This window comes from Lissotriton helveticus, chromosome 7, assembly GCF_964261635.1.
Source record: "Lissotriton helveticus chromosome 7, aLisHel1.1, whole genome shotgun sequence".
Taxonomy (NCBI): domain Eukaryota; kingdom Metazoa; phylum Chordata; class Amphibia; order Caudata; family Salamandridae; genus Lissotriton; species Lissotriton helveticus.
This window is the reverse complement of record NC_136068.1, coordinates 988,009,046-988,022,419: the sequence shown is the minus strand read 5'-3', so window position 1 is coordinate 988,022,419 and position 13,374 is coordinate 988,009,046. Positions and strand designations below refer to the sequence as shown.

The following is a 13,374-nucleotide window of genomic DNA, read 5'->3' as shown; positions in this document are numbered from 1 at the left end:
GTAGATTTGCTCATGTGAAAATCTGAGTGTTTGCAAGTTCACTTTCCCTCCAACCACTTTTTTCCCAACTACGGAAGAAGGCTTATGTCTGCTGTTGTCAGGAATACATTTCCAACATTTCTTAGTATTGGAAAAGATTAGAAAAAAGTTGTTGAAAACCCTTAAAACATGCAAGTTAGTAAGTTTGCACAGACTCCAAAGGCATTCTAAGTTGAACTATTGCTTACCACTTCCTTCCTCCCCAGTATGTAGATCTGAAAAAATGTGGCAACATAAGGGGATTGCAAGTATTCAAACACTACTATGGTATGAGCCCTGGCATAATCTGAGGGGCTGTATCAGAGCTCTTCTAGAATGAGATTGCTGCCATAGTTTGTCGGTGCACTACATGGCACCAAAGGGATAAGTGGATTTTGTTACAGGACAAGTAGATTTATGAAGCAACCTGCCCCATGGACAAGTAGATATTTTATTAAATTCCACACCCCTGGGGACTGTAGGGATCCCATAGATTTTTCAACGTCTGTGTCCTTCATCTTCTCTAAGGAAATTTCTGCAACAGGACCAAGGAGATGCTCTTTATCAAAAGGTAAGATTAAGATTAAAACCTGCACTTTGGATTTAAACCCTGAAATTCTAAGCCAGGCGGGCCTTCTTAGCAATACACTGGTATTGATTGCACAAGCTGCAGTGTCAGCTGGATCTGAAGCACATCTAATAGATGTGTTTGAAATTAGCTTTCCTGCCTGAACTAGGTCGTGTGCTTTAGACTTATGTTCATCAGGTAGAAATTGGAGCAATTGTTCAAATTCGTCGTTGTGCGCTCTGTCCTATCTAGCTAAGAGAGCCAGGGTATTGGCAATACGACAGTGATTGGCTGCCTGTGCAGCTACTCTTTTTCCTGAGGCATCGGTTAGTTTAGATTCCTTGTCTGGAGGAGGGGCATCCCCCAAATGTTTGTGAGTTTGCCCGTTTATGGGCATTAGAAACAACTAAGGAATCTAATGCTAATTGGCCCTTGATGTAAGCTGGATCCGATGGTGCAGATTGATACTTTTTATCTACCCTTGGTGTAGGAATTTGTACACAAACCGGATCTTTAAAGATGTTTTAGCATACCCATAAGCATAGGCAGTGAGTGAGTTGATCTTTGGGAAGAGCATAGTGTCTCAAAGAGAAAATCCTCCTCAAGTGACTCTTAATCAAGCTGAACTCTATGAGTTCAGCTTCATAAAGGCCTGGGGTCCGGGTCTCAGGCCGCGGGGTGGGCAGGTCGCGAAAGCTGTTGGCCCCTCCCTGGTGCTCTGGGTGCTTGGTACGGCACGTTGGAGGTCCTACGGAGCGGTGCGGAGCTGGTGCTAGTGCTGCAGCCTTCGAACTCCAGTATCTGTGGCTTTATCCTCCCCCTTCGTCTTTGGGTCGACTAGTTGTTCGTTTTGTTTATCGGGCTACATCCTTAGTCCGTCTTCGGTTTCCACTCCGGCTTGGCCGCTGGTACCACTTCCGGCCCGGTCTAGCGGATTCTGCTTTCACTTTCGCTATCTCACGTGGATGTTCGTTGAAATTTTTCATCGTGCATTACGGGAAAAGGGGTTTTGTCTATAGGGTTTAAGCGTTCAATTCTACCCGCAGCATTCTACTTTGTTCCCATTGTCCTATTCAGCTGGTTTGTTTTTTGTTTACTTAGAGAAAATCTGATTGTGTCAATCAAAAACAGAATTCGGCATCTCATAGCTAGCAACACTTTCTAATTCACTGAGAAATTAGGTGCAGCAATGGTTTAGACCACAAATCAGAATGATGTGTGATTAATTGACCCATCGGTGGATATTGCTCCAAAGGTTACTACTGCTACCTTAAGGGCTGTTGAGAACATTGGCTGACCTGTTAAAAAAATGACAATTTCATTCCTCTTAGTCTGGGATTGTTCATTGGTCCCAAATAGTCACTAGTTTTCAGTTGATATATCTGGCAGCCCACAAACCGCCCCCCCTCCTCTGCACAATTACTATCTGATCCAGGACCTCTCTAATGTTGGAAGCAATTTTAACATTTTATAGGATTCACACCAAATCTTAAGCGAACTCCTAAAATGTATATGTAGTACCTTTTCAAGACTACTTGCATTCTTAATTGCCACCACTGAGAAACGTGTTTGCATACATAAATGTGACAGTAATATAATAACTTTTATCCTGTGGCAAAATTATTTTGTCCAGCGGAGAAACCCTTTCCTTATGCCTCCCTTAAGCACAGGACAAATCCATTAAGATTCCAAGTAAGAACTCTATCATGAATGAACTCAATTTGTGTTTTAGCCACTAGACTTAACAGCCTTCTCCAAGCTCTACTCACTTTTGGTCTACAGGGAAAAGACCACAGCCCAAAACTCAACTTGGTGGTTATCACACACAATACAGGATCACTTCCCGTATAGGACCAAAGATAACAGCCTTTTAACCACACACTCTACATGGCATAGTGCACTACCTGCACAAGCCGGCGCTTCTGCGCCCCGCATAGGGGTAGTAAGCACTATATAAAAATTAAAATGCAAGTTATTTATTTTGTTAATTTAATTTTCAGTATTTATAAAGCATCTGATTATCCAACTGTGTCATGGCACTAAGCAGAAGATACAATAAGCATAAACAACCATGTTTTCATGTGCATTCTAAAGAATATCAGATTGGTTTGCCTTCTAAAATAATATGGAACAAGGCTCTATTTAGTAGCTACTTGGTAAGCAAATGATCTACCCCCCTGACAAGCCCTCTTAAAAGTACTAATATTGAGAAGGCAAGTAGATAAAACACGGAATGTTCTAGCTCGAACATACCGGGTGAACAGCTTTTGAATGAACCCTGGATCTACATCACTGAGAGCCTTAAAACAAATACATGGTCTCTTGAAAAGAATGTGGTGCTCCATAAGCAGCCAGTTTAGAGAATGGAGGTGGCCAGAGACATGAGCAAGCCGTGGACGATGCATTAACAGACGTGCTGCACAACTCTGTACCAACTTGAAGGGGCACAATTTAATAAGCAGGGAGACCAAATTAGAGAGATTTGCATAGGCAAGTAGAGCGTCAACCAAGGCCTGAATAATGGGTTGATTCATGAATAAACAGCAGAACTTTACTTATAATCTTTAAACGCCGAAACCAAAAACTCGTAACTTTCTCCATTCTCAGGAGATGGTGATAACATGGTGCCTAGAGTAACTGCTAAGCTGCTAACTTTGTGAACAGGGGAAGGACACTGTCTTAGTTCACCAGGCCAACAGTTAGAGGAACACCAGGGTATTGGGCCACCTAAGTTCAGTACTTCAGTGTTGTCTGAATTCTGTTTCAGACACTTGGTGAGCATCCAGTCAGCAACAGTTGTAAGTCGGTTCAGAAAATTGACACGTGCAGAGTATCAACAGCGTAATGCATACATGCAGGGCAGTGGATGATCCTTGATCAGTTTTGTCGGTGTAGCCACATACAAAGGTTTGGGCTCAAAGAGTAACTCCTAGAACTCCATGTGATAATGCTTTAGTAGTGGATCTCAATAGAGGCTCAATTACAGGTTGATTTCTGCCAGATGAAAAGGAACACGACCAGGCATGGACAAGCCCTCGAACTCAAAATTCCACCAGCCTTTTCAACAGCAAGGGGTGGGAAACGGAATCAATGGTGGTGGAAAGGTCGAGCAGAATGAGAGCTGCACTCTACCTTAGTCCAAAATCCAGTACAATTCATTCTGAACTGTTACGAGCATGACTTTGGGTCTATGGTATGACCCAAAGCCTGCCTGAGAATTTATGAGAGCATGAGTGGCAATTAAAAAAATAGCTTCAACTTAACGATTTACTCCACAACTGTTGCACAGAATGGGGAAGGCACATAGGATGATAGGTTGTATGCACAAGAAGATCTGGTGAATAGTTTCAATTCTGAAGACAAGCATCCTGAGGATTCCGGACTTGAAAAATTAAACTGAGAGGGGCCTAGGTAAGGTGCTAATGTGTGGAAGTCGGCGGGCTTGCCTAAATTGCAAAGTGACAGTTTTAAATCCTGACTTGCATTTCCTTCTACCCTTCTAAGAGTAACCTTTACACCTTTACACCAGGGCTAATTGGCATAAAGTAATATCTCCTTACTGTGTGTCGGAAGCCCCAGACCACCACAGGAGTTCTAATCAGTAGGTGCTGCCCTTACTGCAGAGATGCTTAGAATCTGTGCATGCTTTGCCTTCCTAGATTCATCAAACAGTGAAGCTGGTGAAACAATGAACCTTGCATCCAGGGCTGCAATGGGAGTAGTTATGCTGAGCTTACAATTTTGAGGCACTTTACATAGCAAGGAACATTCTTAACTCCAGATGTCCTACCTCATACTCTACAAGGAGACTGTGAGATGAGCCATGACCGCATCACCCTGAGCTCTCTGTCTGATAAAGCAGCAACTGTCTGCTCAGCACCGCTGCCTCAGCCCAGAGCTCTCTGTCTGATGACAGAGGCGCTTTTCCAGACCCCTGTGATATTTTTGCCTTCAAGGGGGCAGTCACCTGTAATCAAGTAAATTCATTGACGCAGGCAAAGAGGTAGATCAGATTAAACTGGCTATGTGATTGGTGTTGAGGTGCTACATTTAAGAGGGAGGGGGGTACAGGCGGGTGTTCTTATCATCTTAAGTGGACGGAGAAGACACTTAAAATGTTGAGCCTTGGAGGTGGCCAGGAATAGGCATGCGATGACCTCAGCAATCTCACTAATTGGCAATTCAGCCAATTTTCGTCCATCTAAACTTTCACAATTGGATTTCAAGTTCTCGGCAAGGCTACAAATAGCATCAGGATATTTTAAGAAGGGGGGCAGTGGAGGTCGATGTGTGAGGTTAGACGCAATTCACAGATTAGATTAAATGAATCCTGGAAGGTCACTGAAGACATTACAGTACTCGAGACGATGTCTGTGTGTCATATTTGGTATTCGACGATACCTGCTTACTTCAGAGGAAGACTGCACAAGGCGTATCTGAACTTGGACGCACAACTACTGAAAAAGTGATGACATTTGCACAACAATTTGGTACAAATTGTATTTTGCTTTGAATGTACAGGAGGCAAACAATTAGAATATGGGAGATAAAGTGGGAGGAAAGGGAATGAAAACCATAAACCCAACCGATCCTCAATGTTATAAGTGTAACACTGGTTGAAATATGTTGTACCCTGAATATATCCATCCAAAAGACTCGGACGAGCTTCCAAACGATCCATACGTGGGATTTGATTACTGAAGTCAGCAGACAACTTACCCAAATGGCCTCCCCATAGACAAGACTGACGCAGGAGTATGATACGGTATTGCTGCAAGGTGGATTTCTTACTTGGACTGGAACCTGTGCCATAGAGGTTATGCACAGATTTCTGCACTAGTTGTGCTAGTTCAGTAATCTGCATCACCATGTTTGGAGCCTGTGAGCAAAACGTTACACAGACACATCTGCACTACATTCATTAACCCACTGAACTGTATGATACACTGATATCTCTAAAGTGGAAAGCAATTCAGAAATTCTGTTTTGAGTTTTCTGATGGGGATTAAAACTGTGATCTCTGGATACATTCAAATCTTCACAGTCGGAGTATTAGCCCACTGAACTTCTTCACAAGGATTGGGGCCAGTGACTTTCAAAATACAGATGTCACTTGGCAATATCAACGTTAATCCTCTGTGCAAGCTCATTCACATCTGAACCTATAACATCCGAAGACAGTTTGTTTTTCTGTTCTTTTATTATTCGTTCCCATTCTCTCTCATTCTTTGAACGGAGTCTCTCTTTCACCTGGTTTTAACTCCTTGTCATATTCTTTTCTACTTTTGTTCTTTTTCTTGTAGTCTCTTATTTTCTGTATTGTCCAGATTTGCCCGGATTGTTCTGCATCTTCTCTTTGCATTCTTAATCTCTGTTTTTAATTATGTTTTATTTATGTTGCCCCTTTCTATTCTTGTTTGACCCCCTTTTCTCACATAATTCTTCTCTATTCTCTTGTTCTTCGCTTCTCTGTCACCTGCTATAGTCGTACACTTTTATCCATTTTGCAGCCTTTAGTACAATTGTCCACTTCTTTACTCTTTCCCTTGTGTCCGTATCATGCACATGGAGGTTGGGTCACTAGCCTGGGTCCATAGTAGTGAATGAGAGACCCAGAGGAAGATGTCATTGGCAGGCCTGTTCATCGGCAGGGGGCGAGTTTTGGGGGTGGCAATTTTCACCCGCACTCTTAAACGGCAAAAGCAGGGACCGCCCGAGACGTGAAAGTGGCAAACAACGCCACTGTTCATCGGGCTTGCTGATCTGTTCGAGTGGTGCTCAGCTGTCTCTCCAGTGATCAGGGCTGGCTTTAGCCAGTGCTTTAAATGGAAAATTAAAAGTGCCGGTACTCACTAATTTAGGGTGACCAGACGTCTCAGATTTGCCGGGACAGTCACGGTTTTCTCGGGAAATGTCCCGGTGTCCGACACTTATTGCAAAAAGGTACAAATGTCCCGGTTTTGAGAGAGGGTCGGGTGAGCACGAACTTTTACACTTTGCTGTGAAGGCTCACCTTCACACCGGCCCTCTCAAGACACCAGGGACAGAGAACTGTTTGAAAGTTTCTCTTATTGGGCTGCCTGACTTTATTCAGGCAACACAGCAGGGTTTAATGAAGGGTGAATAAAGCACATCACCGGAGGCCAGATTCACAACGCTACCCTTGCAACACACCCCAGTTTGGCCGAGAAAGTCTTTCATTTTCATGCTACAGTAGAGTGTGTGCATGTACCTTTGTAGCATGAAAATTAAAGACTTGCTCGGCCATGCTGTGGTGTGTTCCATATGGCTAGTCTGAAAACAAACATATATAAATATATATATGGTGTAGGAAGGTGGATACCGGACTATGGTTACCCCAGATTTTTTTGCCTTGTGTTTAGCTGGTTTTCGACTTAGTTGGCCTGGGATCCTGCTAATCAGGGTCCCAGGCTATCTGCTCTCTCTTTAAAATGGAATCCATGTACCCTAGGTACATAACTAATTGGGATTGGATCACCTTATGAGCCCCTGTACAGTGTACTATAGGTACCCAGGGCATAGGTGCCTCCAAGGCCTACCAGGGGCTGCAGCATATCTTTTGCCACCCCTGGCTGGCCATCCAAACTGACACAACTGGCTGATCCCTCAGCTGGGGCAAGGTCGTGTAATCACCCCTTGCTTAGATATAGTATACCTATATCTAAACCTATATCTGGACACATATATACCTATAAGTCACTCCTATGGCAGGCCTTAACAATCCTGGAGGCAGAGTGATTGGTTTTATGTGAGATGGTGCTCTAGCATGAGCTGAGCCTGTCTGCAGCTTTCGGAACCATTTCCTTATAGCCGTTCCAGGGTATTGCCATACCATATACTCTTAAGTGCATTATAATCCTCGCGGTTATTGCTAACTTTGGTTTGGCTTTATCAAAACAGGTCGTGTAAGCTGTCATACACTTTGGAATACTACCCCCTCGCCAGTTCTGCCGACGGGGGTAGCATTCTACCCTTCTAGAGGGCTAAGACATGTGGGTAACAGTAAATGCGGTTAAAACTAACCAGAGCCTCAGCATCACAAAATGGATGCTGCTGCCACAGACACAAGTCTGGCCTCCTGCTGCTGACCGAAACTTGGCAGGGGAGGCTTGGACAAAAGGTTTCCTGTCACAGGGAGGTGTTACACCACCCCAGACAGGAGATAGTGGATTGGGGCAGGGAGGGCTGAATGAAACTAGACACTGCCTGGGGCACACAAGGTGTCCCATGCAAAATCCAGTCAAACCGGTTCTGGGGCACTCCAGCCCCAACTCTGGCGCGAAACTGGACAAAGGGAAATGGGTGAACCCACCCCCTTCCTGGGTCCCACCCAGAGGAGGGACCTAGCAGGATATCCAGCCCCTTGATTTGGAATAAAGGTAGGAGCTGTGCCCATTGAAGACAGATAATCCTGACTGAACCTTTGATACAGAACTCTGGACCCTTCGACATCCCACTCGACGTGGAAGACTGAAGAATCTCCCTTGTAGTCAAGGAGTGACCACCCTGTGCAAACAGGCACCATCCAGCGCCCAACGGTTTGCTTTGTTGCAGTTCCCGCCGGAACTCGAGCGACAGAGATCGACAAGACCCAGCTTCCCTGACTTCTAACAGCCCGATCCACAGTCCCAGCAAATCTGAGACCTGTGGAGGCGACGTGAAGCGTGGGGCCGGCCATCTTGAAAAGACTGCGAAGTGCTGACCGTGCAGCTCCCGAGGCACCCTCAAAGCTGTGCATTGGGGTTTGAGAAGCCCCAGCCCCGAGCAGCTCGTGCACCGAAGATCACCCCTCTACACTCACCGAGTGCTGCGTGGGGCCCTTTTGCATTTTCCAGCTCGACGCGTTGGTCCGGTCACTTGCCCGTTGGCTAGTGGCCCCAGTACCGACAAACCTTCGAATTTACACCGCTGGTCTGGTTGCTCCAGACTGGCCCTTGCTCCCCTGAAAAGGAGCCACAGCTCTGACCTTGCTGGTCCGAGTAAGAAGCGATCTTCAAATCCTGCGTGGGTTGCATTTGCCAAGGCCTGTTAACTCCATGTTATCGGTCAGGATGGGGTAAGACCAAAATCATCTTTGGTCAATACTATTGTTGATTCACCAGCCCCTACAAATATGGAGGAGGTTAAGTTATTTTTAGGGATGGCAGAATATTGCGCTAAATTCATATGGAATTTTGCAAGTAAGGTGTTCAATATTCGTGCCATGTTGAAAAAGAATACTACATTTAAATGTACTGGTGAATGTGAGGCAGAATTTAACAATGTGAAGAAGGATTTACAGAATGTGATGGCTCTAAATAGTTTTGATCCAAATTTAGACTGTATTGTAACTACAGATGCGTGTGACAAAGGATTAGGAGCAGTATTGTCACAGAAGGGTAATGATGGTCGGGTGAGGATAATTTTATTTGCTTCTAGGTCCTTATCACCAGCGGAAAGTAGATATCCCATAATCGAAAGAGAAGCCTTGGCCTGTTCTTGGGCTTTAGAGCATTTTTGTGTATTTGTATGGGGGAAGCCAGTTTTGATTTGCACAGATCATCAACCTGTAGTTAAAATCCTTACCACTGAGGGTAGTGTTACAGCTTCTGCTAGACTGACAAGAATTTCAATGCGATTGAAGGAGTTTGTTTATAGCTTGATGTACGTGCCAGGAAGAGAAAATGTTGTTGCAGATTATCTTTCCAGGATGCCTGTTCCTATGGAAGAATGCTCGGATGATCCTTGGGGTGAATTTAACATTGCTTTTGGGCATGATACTGGTGTACCAGCCATTGATAAAGATGAATGGATGAGGGAGCAAGATAAGGATACTGGATTGCAACAGGTTTTAGAGTGTTTATGTAAAGGTTGGCCTAAGAAGGAAAATGTTACCGACAGTTTGAGACCCTTCTGGGAAATAAGAACAGAACTGTCAATAGTTAAAGATCTTTTTGTGAGAGGTGACAGTTATTCCCCCGCAGGATTTGAGGAACAAGATTTTACTATTATGTCATGAAGGTCACTTCGGTATTGTGAGAACTAAAATCAGTGTTAAAAGTATATTTTGTTCGGCCGGGCATCGACAAAGCTGTAGAAAGATTTGTAAGAGAATGTGAATTTTGTTCTTCTGCAGACAAATCTTTAAAAACATTGAAGCCACCAATGAGTGAAGGCCTTATACCAAAGTTGCCATGGGAAACTATCGCGGTTGATATCTTTGGTCCTGTAGGTGAGTTTAAGGAATATGGGTTGGTTGCCATTGATTTATTTTCTAAGTGGCCAATTGTAAAAATTGTTAAAAGTGTTGACACTGACGTTGTTTTAAAATTTTTAGACAAAATGTTTGTTTTGGAAGGTTTGCCATCAAGCATCTTAAATGACAATGGGGTAAAGTTTACATCCCAAAAAGCTAAAGAATATTTTGACAAAGTTGGAATCAAGCATAAGACAACTGCTTTGTATAATCCCAGTGGAAACGGTACCGTTGAGCGCTTTAATCGTGTAATTAAGGGTGTTTTTCAAGCTGCTATGAACAAAAGACATGATTGGAAAATTTAGGTGCAAACAGCAGTTTGGGCTTACAGGATCACCACACATGATTCTACTGGATTGTCTCCTTTTGTTATCATGAGAGGTAGGAGACCAAGGTGGAAATTTTCTCCTGCTTGGCTTTGTGATGGCACAATACAACAATAGTCTGCTGAGGAAGTTAGGGATTAACTTATGATAAGAGTAAATCTTATTATGATAAAACACATGGCGTGAAGGAAGTTCAAATTAATATTGGTGATTATGTTCGTGTGAAAAGACCTGGTAAAGTTGCTAAAGGTGAGAATCAATTTGGTCCACCACAAGAAGTGGTGGAACTTTTGCGCAATGCTGTACGTTTGAATGATGGAAGAGTGTGGAATTTAAAGAGCGTTGCTCTGAGTTCAGGGAGGAATTCAAATGTTTTACTGGAAGGAGTGAAGTGTTCGAATGGTTTAAAGGACACTGAATGGATGGAAGATTTTCTTGAACCAGAAGTTATGCGCTCTACTGATCTTCCTGTTGTCAATTTTGGAAGGGAGGTGCTGGAGAGCACTTTGGAAAGAAGTGTTTCAGGGGGGAGGAATGATTCTATTGTTGAAGTGCTTCCTAAAACCAGAGATGTTGTAGATGGGGTATCATTTAGTAGGGGTGACACTGCTATTGAAGGGGCAACATCTGGAACCAGTGACACTCTTTTTGACTCCACTGATGCCACCAAGTCATCTGTGGTTACAGATGATTCCTCTGTTAGTGGTACTAGGAAAAGAGTACTTCCTGGATGGCTCAAGGAGTTTGTCATGTGGTTGTGAAGTAATTGATCATTGTTTGGGGGTATTATCTTTATTATTTATTTTCCTTCCTTGTTAAAAAAATGGGGGAATGTGTTATGTTTCTATTTTATGTATTATACCTTTAATTGTATTTTGCCTTGCTATTCTATGGGCAAGACATAGAATGCTTGTTGCATTCTCTGTGTTCGTTCTAGCCGGGAGTCAGTTGCTGCCTTGCTCCGCTGACCTAAGCTGTGCTCCCTGGCTCTCGCTTGTTCAGCCAATAAACTTCTTCTACAAACTCCTTCTTGCTGGACATTCTTCAACATAACAGGGATGACGGGCAAGATGTCACTGGCCATGTTCCACAGTGCCTGGATGTTTCGCCCAGAAGGAAAACTGCGTTTATGGATCTAAGTGCTAGACTGGTTGAAGAAAACATTATTTTTCAGACAGCATCCATTCTTTTCGTATCCCTTTATGGAGGGTTAGTTGAAAAGGAATTTTGATTAATCTTCCTTGATGAACTTTAAAGAATTATACTTTTCAAAGTCGGGTGCTCAGTGAGAAAGTTGGGACCACCAGGGGCCAGCCTATGCCACCTAACCACAGGTCGACTGAGTGGTAGGCATGAGCGTGTATTAGGCCAGACAGCTAGAAGGGTATCAGTAAGGGCTTTATTAAATGTCAATAGTAGCGAAGATGAAGATGGACCAGGCTGAAGAATCTCAGCAAATACATTTCCTCTTCCCCACAGTGGGAACAGCAGTTCAAGTGCCTACAGGGCCGGACTGGCCGTAGCGAGTACCAGGCGTTTTCCCGGTGGGCCGGAAGGATGGGGGCCAGTTTTGTTATTGGGGGCTGGTTTTGCAGCAGTGCTGCAATATCATCCCCCTGTAACAAAACCGGCAGCAGTGGTAAAGCAGAAGCAGTCTTGCTTCTCGCTAACGCACCCCCTCCCCCCATCTCCTACGGAACCAGGCGGGCAAAATAGCCTGGGCTGGTTTATGTCTCCAGTCCGGGACCGAGTGCCTAGATGTCCTCTGAACTACCACTGAAAACTAAGCACGTTCTTTCTTTGGTGGTGCAGATGTCGAGTCGAGCTCCATTTCAGGAGATGGGTCTAGCCCACTCGCATGTTTAAGTTTGCACACAATGAAACCTCCCCCCTTCCACAACATCACAAGTGTCTTGATAACTGTAGGGAGCTTCTTGTATCAGAACCATAAAATAGTGTGAATCCTCTCATAATGGTACTGGTGTTGGGGCACTGTAATTGAGCTGTATAGCCACTTGAGCTTTTGTAACCTTATAGTGCAACACATTCCTGGAATAGGACAATGTCGATTCATGGTAAGAGATCAAAGTCGGGTATTGATCATAGACAGGTGGAGTTGGTATTGGCACTGCACTGAAGGAACCGGTGTGTACGTAGCTGCAGGAGTAAAAGTCAGTGACAAAATTGGGCACATGCCTCAGCTCCATGAGGATAGTTGGTGTCGGGCAGACCTGCTGGCAGAAGTTAGACTAGAGGGCACTACAACTTAGTGTGGCTGAAAAGTGCATCAGAGGGAGCTGGAAGCGCATCAAAGATCGGCAGTATGGCCTTCTTACAGGCCTTTATCTGCTGGAGTGTGGTCAATAGCCTAGGAAATTCACGGTATGCCATGACCAACTGCAAGATCAGGTCGGATGCGGGGGACCATGCAGGGGTGCAACCAATATATTGAAACCTGTTGCATCATTTCACTAGTCTTCAAGGGGTGGGACCCTAACTCACTTGGCTTTCTTCCACTTATGTCTAGACTTTGACTTACCGGAAGACTTCTACGAGGAAGTGCACTTTTAGGCAGGAGTTGCCGCAAGACCAGAACTGTGACTGGGCATGCAACTTGAAGCGGGAGTAGAACATGTGCTCTGGCTATGACCGCATCTTGTGCTAGGCAGTGTAACATTTCACCTCCTTTTTCTGAATTGCCAATGCACCCGTCGCCCGTGGCCCGAGTGGATTGGACCAAAGGGAGACCGTAGCCCCTTTGGTGGTCCAACCTGACTGGTTTCCAAGTCAAACCTGAAGCCTCTATCCGACCGGACCGATCCCCATTGACAAAAGTGGGCACCCAACGCCATATCACACCCAGATGGCCTAGAGCCTCCCAAGTTGACCTCTTGGTGTGGCCTTGGACCTTGGACTCAACTTAACTCCAGGAGATTGGTCCCTTAAGTCACCCTGAAGTGCCTGAATGCAGAACATATTTTTACCCCATAGGATAAAATTGGGCACTCCATGATGAAAAGCACCTCTGCACATGCCGCCCCAGTGCCACCAAAGGTAACCTGTTGGTGCTGCCTTGGACCTTACCTTAAGGCCAGGAGATTGGTCCCGCAACTAGCTGTGAAGTCCCTGAATGCAGTGTATGTCTTTCTTCTAGAAGATAACATTACCGCTTCAGAAACTGGTGTGGACCTCCTTATTGATTCATG

General features: G+C 44.6%; 1 protein-coding gene across 1 annotated transcript in view; it reads right to left on the bottom strand.

Moving 5' to 3' along the window:
- LOC144769497 (proton-coupled amino acid transporter 1-like) overlaps positions 1-13,374 on the bottom strand; it is a 469,650-nt gene that overhangs the window by 16,936 nt on the left and 439,340 nt on the right. The gene's annotated exons all lie outside the window — the stretch shown is intronic.